This window comes from Pygoscelis adeliae, unplaced genomic scaffold, assembly GCF_000699105.1.
Source record: "Pygoscelis adeliae isolate BGI_AS28 unplaced genomic scaffold, ASM69910v1 Scaffold57, whole genome shotgun sequence".
Lineage (NCBI taxonomy): Eukaryota > Metazoa > Chordata > Aves > Sphenisciformes > Spheniscidae > Pygoscelis > Pygoscelis adeliae.
Window position 1 is genome coordinate 6468867 of NW_008825615.1, and position 8026 is coordinate 6476892.

Genomic DNA, 8026 nt, shown 5'->3' on the forward strand with positions numbered 1-8026 from the left:
GAGCCGGCAATGTGCGCTCGCAGCCCAGAAGGCCAATCATATCCTGGGCTGCATCGAAAGAAGCGTGGCCAGCAGGTTGAGGGAGGTGATTCTGCCCCTCTACTCTGCTCTGGTGAGACCCCACCTGGAGTACTGCATACAGCTCTGGAAGCCTCAGCAGAGCAAAAACATGGACCTGTTGGAGCAGGTCCAGAGGAGGGCCACAAAAATGATCAGGGGGCTGGAACACCTCTCCTCTGAAGAAAGGCTGAGAGAATTGGGGTTATTCAGCCTGGGGAGGAGAAGGCTTCGGGGACACCTTGAAGAAAAAAGATGGGAACATACTTTTTATCAGGGCCTGTTGCGACAGGACAAGGGGGAATGGCTTTAAACTAAATGGGTGTAGATTGAGACTAGATCTAAGGAAGACATTTTTTACGCCGAGGGTGGTGAAGCCCTGGCACAGGTTGCCTAGAGAGGTGGTAGATGCCCCATCCCTGGAAACCTTCAAGGTGAGGTTGGACGGTGCTCTGAGCAACCTGATCTAGTTGAAGATGTCCCTGCCCATGGCGGGGGGGTTGGACTAGATGACCTCTATGATTCTATGATTCTATGATTCTATGATTCTATGATTCCCAAACTATATGATTCTATGATTCTATGATTCTATGATTCTATGATTCTATGATTCTATGATTTCTTTTCTCTCCCTCGCCTCTCATTCCCTCACACTGATCTGGGACAGCTAGGGGTCATACCTGTCTGCTCTCTCTTGCTCCTGTAACCAGAGTTAGACTGATCATCATGATGGGTTCAGGAAAGAATTTTTCCCCAGCTCTGATTAGGAAAGGTCTTTGCATTTTTATTGAAAGTACAAAATCTTTGATGCGGGGAGATGCCAAGAATATTGTCTACAGCTCTTTTTGTAGTAAAGGTCTGGAAATTATTATAAGGTGTTGGAAATACTCTCAAGGAAGGAAAGAGTAGAGTTCTTTGATCCAGCAGTATGTTACCTGGTTGTGGACAGGGGATGGACTCGATGATTCATGTAATCTCTTCTAGTGCTTTGTTCCTCCCTGAGAGTTTGCCCCACTCTTCTTTTTCTTCCAAGGAAAGAAAAGTGCAAGATCTCATCCACTGGGTTGATTGCATGCTGCTTCCTCACTTTGTTTAGCAACATGAATAACTGCTGTTCATGCGATAATTCACCCATGTGAATTGGCTGGGGGATGCAAAGCCTGGCCTCGCTTGCTGTGCAGAGTGTTCTTAGAGATGGCTTTCAATCAATCCGGGAAGGCTTTTTTGCGCTAAATAGTGGTCTGCCTCTGGAGACAGGTGGGGTGTGTTTATGTTCCTTGAAATGAAAGTTGACTGACACATCAGAACATGTTTTCCTTAATATATGTGCAGAGGATCCTGCAAGCAGATGGAGCAACAAACAATGGCACATCAAAGGTACCCAGGAGAGACAAATGCTGAAAGAAACAAGTGAAAACATCAAATTAGCGATAGAAAAGACTTTTTTTTTTAGCATTAATGTGGCCTCAACTTTACCTTCCAGAGTTATAGCCTGCATCTGCAGCTTCTTTCTCAAATATTGAAGGAACCAGACAAGATTGTCATTGTGTAAACTTGTGCTAGGTATTGCTGTTGATTTTCTACCTTAGCATGCATATATATTTTTCTTAATATAGCTGCAAATAGAGGAACAACTTTCTTCCAGAAAAGGATACAGACTTATCTAACTCAGAGTATCCAGCATGATTAGATTCCCATTCTTCCATTTTTAGGTTCCAGTTTTGTTAGAGTGACATTGTGAATGTGATTAACTTGATTTTATGTAGAACATCGAATAAAGGACGTAATAAATGCTGGAGAAAGAGAAGAAAAAATTGTTATTAAAATAAATAGGCCATATTTATTCTTATCAAGCTCTCCTCTTGTGCACACATGCACAGAATTTTTTCATTTAGCAAAAAAACCTACAGCTATATAAAAACTAAAATATATATAAAAAATACTTAAAGCATTGTAAAAGAAAAAAAATAACACCCCGAAGTCTTTGTCTTCTCATGGCAATGGTTCCCTATATACCAGTAGGAATTCTCTATAAGTCCTAAAAGAAGACTAAACTACTCCAATAAGGACTTCAAGTGCAAATGATTAAGCAGATATTGTGACCTTATAGCAAGGATTTCAGCTAAGTCTGAATTCCACAGTTTCAGCTGTGGAAAGAACAAATCCAAGAGTCACAAAGGGATGTTAATAGCACATAGGACTGAATATACATGACTCTTCTAGTCAGTAAGTGAGCCAATAATTAAATAATACAGTACAGTAAAGCTATTAACACATATTAACCATTTAGCACTTTGGGTCCTGATCCAGGAAAACAATTCAGCCTTTGCTTAATTCCAAGCATGTGACTGGTCCCTTTGAAGTAAACGGAAAAAAGTTAATTGGGGTCAGAGCCTCAAAATGGGGGTTCTCTGTTTATTCACTTGAGTACCTCCTACACAGAGACAGCTCGTGGCTCTCTGCCATGTCATGTGCATACACAGTGGTGGGGTGTTTTCAGCCTCTTTCATTCTTTTGGGATCTTCCCCTCCCCTCCCTTAGCACGCCTATTTTCTTCACTGCTCTATCTCACACTCTGCTTTCCTAAACCAGAACTATCCTCATCTCCTCTCACCTTTTCCCTGAATTATCATGGGAGTATCTCCACACAGGCAAATACCACCCATCGGTGACCTAGAAAACCAATTGCTCTGTGGCTCTCATACCTACCTCCACATAGGGAATTACTGATGATCAGTTGTTAAATTCTGGTGTGAGCATGTTCCCATGGACAGACACGTTCAGTACAGACAGAGCTAGACCTGCTGCTCTGGCTGCCACCAGCAAGCTGTAGTGTTTTCATCTAAAGCAGGATTCCTAAATTTAATTGATTTGGGGATCATCGTGTGCAGAACTGGTCTGAAACTGTTCCAACACCACTAGCAGTACATACAGCACAGTCTGGGAACCTCTGCCTGGAAAGACACGTACATTTACTGGAGAAAACCACGATCCTTGAATATCACATACCTTCCCTCATGAGCCATCAGACACATCTTTCATTTAGGCAGGCACAGAATCAATACTTATTCCCATAACAGATATCTGACTAATAAGTTAGAAATGTCTGGTGTGAGTCATTCACTACTATCTTTGCTTCTGTTGCTTGGTGGTCTAAAAAACTGTGAAATACCCAGCAGAAAGGAAAAAAAAAAGAAAAAAGAAAAGGAGAGTAAATATACGTGTCTGAAATCCTTCATGTCCTTTTTCTACAACACAGACGAAACGTGTTTCATTGTTTCCAGTCTCAAACATACTCTTCTGGTCTAGAGCTATACATTTATTTATTTACTTATTTAACTTCTTGCTTTCCCTTGACTTCTTTCCATGTAATTTTCTTCTCTTTGCCTTTTGCTATGCACAGCTTTCTCTGAAAGAACATTTTGTACCCAATCTCTAAGCAGGCTAGTTTCATGTGCCTGGCAACTGATGGGGCTGGGAATGGCAGCACCAGCTCATGGGATTTGTGGATCCCTTCACATTACTTTTTTTGAAAATTTGGAGGGGGATACTTTTAGACAGAAAACCAGAAAAACACACCCACCTTCTATGAATATGAGTCATGTTGCCAACTCATGCTTGCTGTGCTGGAAATATATTTGGAAGAGAATCTTTTATTTTATTGCTAGCAGCAAATAGTTACTTTGAATCATGTGTCTTTCCCCCCCCCACCCCGTTCTCCATGCTACATCCTGAGCTATTTCTTGCTCAGACAGGTGCCCACTTCCTCTTTCCTTCTTCTCAACAAAGCAACCCCAACCAAACAAGGATCAGCTAATGGCTGACTTCTGTCACCAGCAGCACACGCAATAGGAATGCCCTTGTGTGTCTCTGAAAGCACCTCCTTAGAAAGTGCGGGGTGTGTGGAACTACCCCAGGACCCAGCCTGGGCTCTGGTACTGTTCCTAGGAGCACGGTCCAACTGCACGGCTGTGACTGGGCTGATCTGCAATGGGAACAGAGGGGATGTGATCACAGATGTTTTTTCACTGATGATTCATTTGTCATTCTTCTCCACTTAATTTACCAAACGTGAGCAAATGGTCTCTTTGATCCTGAAATACCCCAAAGAGGCCGAGACTTGGTACTTCTCACTCTTTGATAGGAGAACTAGACTTATGTTATCTAGACACCATTTCATATTGAAATATATGCAACAGATTTCTGTCTATTACATGCTTTGTTTGTGTCTACCATATACTTTTCAGGTAAAGAAAAATAGAATTATTTGTTAGTTTAATATATTGAAAATCAGCTGAGAGTTAAAAAAAAAGAAAAAGAAAAAAGAAAAGAAAGAAAAAGAAAAAGGAAAAAAAAGAAGAAAAAGAAAAAAAAGAAGAAAAAGAAGAAGAAAAGGAAAACAAAGCCAAAAACAAAATTGAGAAAGACAAAAAGAAAGAAAAAGGTGAAAAGAAAAGAAGGAAATAGAAAAAGAATAAGAAAGCAAAAAAGCTCAACAGCTTCATCTGACAGAATGCCAGGATCTGAGGAATTCACTCACTAGAAGGAAAGGTATGTGCATGTTCACACGTATAGAACGGTGCACTGAAACTCTCCCTCTCTCTGTCAAAAGTGTTGAGATAAATAATAGTGTGATGTTGGGAAGGCAGGAGAAGCAGTGTAATGAATGTTCAAAATGGTTTCTTCTTAAAACACGCTTGGTTGCTCTGGAAGCTTTCACTCTCTGGACTGGAATTTTCCATTCTGGTGGCCTCCTCTTGTACAAATACTGGCATAAATTTGGAGGAACATAGAATCGTAGAATAGTTTGGGTTGGAAAGGACCTTTAAAGGTCATCTAGTCCAACCCCCCCCCCTGCAGAGCATCCAGTAAATAATAGCTGAGTTTGGCAACATTTAGCAAAGTGTTTCAGAGCTTTCAGAGCCATCTAAGATTTTGTATGGACAAGAAGAAACAGTAACAGCATATCTGCACAGCCCTTAATCTTGCTCTGCAGTCCCTCCAAAGACATGTAGCTCTGCCTAAACCAACCAGCTTTCTATCAATTCCCAGGCATGTCAATGGGATATGCCAAGTGTTATCTGTGTACACATGTTGAATGATCAGCAATTAAAATGGTGGAAATATTCCTGGGAAATTATTTAGAATAGTGTAAAGATGTATTTTCTTCCACAGAAAAGGTCCCTGGTCATTTTCTAACAAAAAAAACCCCAACAAACGTATCAGAGAAATCTTCTCCCTGTCCTTTTCTCTTCTACACCTGGGTCCTTTCCTGATCAAGGGGATGTCCTTACCATGCTAAGCCCTTAATGTATATTTGCTTTGCTTGTTTTATTTTCAGAACTCAGATTTATTGACTTCGGTTGTTTTCCTGCCTTTTTTTTTTTCTTCCCCCAGAAGCTTTCTTTAATTAAATTCTTTTTATATAATTTGTCAGAGCTCACACAGTGTATATCAGGGCTCAGCACTCTTGCTTAAATTGACTTTTTCACACTCTCTTGTCACTTGTACCACAGCCAAAGAAATTGGCTAGAGCAAATGCTGTGACCTGACTGCATTATTTCTAGACAGAGATGGTAACCTTTTTGACATTAGAACATAGGCTAAAGAGGGTCCTGAGAGACCTAATTTTTGTGTAAGAAACCTGCCCACTCTTGAGCTGACAGCCCCAGAATATGAAATCAAGGGAAGAATTTGATCTAGGTACTGTCTGCCAGGGATGTCTTCCCTCCGCTTGGAGGCTGATAGCATCAGCACTGCTAAAGCACAAGGGACAGGCCTGTGCAGTTAGAGATAATGTAAGAAGGAAAAACAGAAACAGCTTTATTTTGTGCCTCATCTTTATTTAGTATGAGCTCATATGTGGAAGTGCTTGGTACTTTGACTCATGTTAAAAATAATTGTTATGGTTATGAGAAATGCATTTTCTCATTCGATAAAACAAAAAAAAACCCAAATATTTGATCCTATGTACAAGGATAGGATTGACTTTTAACGAACTCTGTAGGCTTTCTTGTTAGTTTTTATGCTTAGACTTGTAACTTTTTACCTTTTCCTGGCAGGCCAGCCATGCCAAATGGTTTATAGAGCTATATTCACAAAATATGGGAGCTTCAAAATTTATGTCCCTGGATATACTTTCCAAAGCAGGATGCCTGAGCTGGTACAGAGTGTACTCATATTTGTTCATCATCATTAACAAATTTACTCAAATTGGTTTTGAAATGTGGAGAGTGTTTTATTTCCAGAAAATAACAGTATTTTTATGAGACATTTGGGATAATTTATGGCCTTGTCCTGTAATACCAACTGACTGTTAAATAATATAGTGGAGAAATGTATGATTGAAAGCAGAGAGTATAAAGACCAAGTAGATTATCTAATCTTTATCTTTTCTAGTACATTGATTTCCCTGATAGGTACTGGATAAACACAATCCTTTCCTGACTCGTGTCTAGATTTAATTTTTTAAGGTGTATTTTTGAGCAAATTTTTTTCTGGAAACATTAAGAGGGCATCACAGAGCAGACAAATGGAATATTTATCCTACAGAGCTCTCAAAACCGAGGCCTTATTGCTACCGCTATGTCTTTTATTTGCTCAGTGTCCTGTTTGCCTTATGATGTTACTGAGATAAATGCAAGAATACCAGTAATGCAGGCCATCTTTTATCACTGAAAAAACCCCAAGCTGTATATTCACCAATGAATTGTTGTGACTTGCTTGCTAGATAAGTGGAAATGTTTAACACAGTCAGGTGTCCAAATCCTGCTCTTTTTCTGAATTGCCTCATTCTCTGCTGATGGCTCACAAGCAGAGTGATGGCATGAATGGGACTTCGGAAAGCACCTGTGCTTGAAGAGAGTCTGTATGAAGATCAGAAAACAATGCCAGATCATGGTCCCATGAAAGAGCAATTGTGGCAGATATCCAAAGACTACTGAAAGAAGGGACCTGAGGAAATAAGATCTGTAAACATCCATCAGGTAAACAATGCCTTAGTTGAATTATGAATACCATGGAAAAGTTTGATAATTCTAGGAAGCTAAAGTTGATTTTTTAATAATTAAAGCTAATCTTGATCTGTCTTCCTGTTTGTGTACTTATTTCCTGCATTTAGAAAGTCAAAGGCATTAAAGTCATTTAGTGAAATATTTATATGAATGAGGAATAAATACACACACTACAATTTAAAGACATCCTACATGGTGGCTATTTGTCAACATTTTGTTTCCTCATCTCAAGAGAAAACAGTGAGAGAAGATGTTAAGGCAATTAATTTTCATTCTGTGCCCCTTTCTTCAGTCCCTTCTTTACTTCTATTTTTTCTATTACCTTTCCTATCTTACCATGATTTTATTTAGATTTTAAGGTCTAAATAAATTTGAATAAGGAGCTGCTGCTTCAAACTAGTGCAGTGTTTGCAACTTTTTGGAAGATTTCTACAATGCATGCAATAAAGAATTGAATGAAAATTTTGAATACAAAGATTCAAAGCCTAGAGAAGTATCATTACCTCATCTGTCTTATGTATGACACTTGTTACTGATCCTTATGTACTTTGCAACTTTGTTCATAAATGAATTATGTGTCTAGTTATTCAAGCCATTCATGTAAATATTGAATATTATTTATAACAATATATGATAAATAACATATAATGAATAATAACACACACTAACTTTTAATTGTATTTATATAATAAATTATAATATTTTGTATAATTATAAGATTTGGCTTAGTTAGGTAGAACCTTTTTCGAGCCATGCTTGCTAAGTGCTTTTGGTTTCATAGTGTGCCCTTGATAACTACTATTTCAATTTAGTTTTTCAACTGGTTATTCACCTAATCTGTAGTGACTTTGTTTTTACTAGTGATGTGCAAACTTATTCTGGTTGTGAGAGACTACTTACAGACTGTTAATTTTGTGCAATCCAAATACTTGTATAAACAACTGCATTTTGGTTGA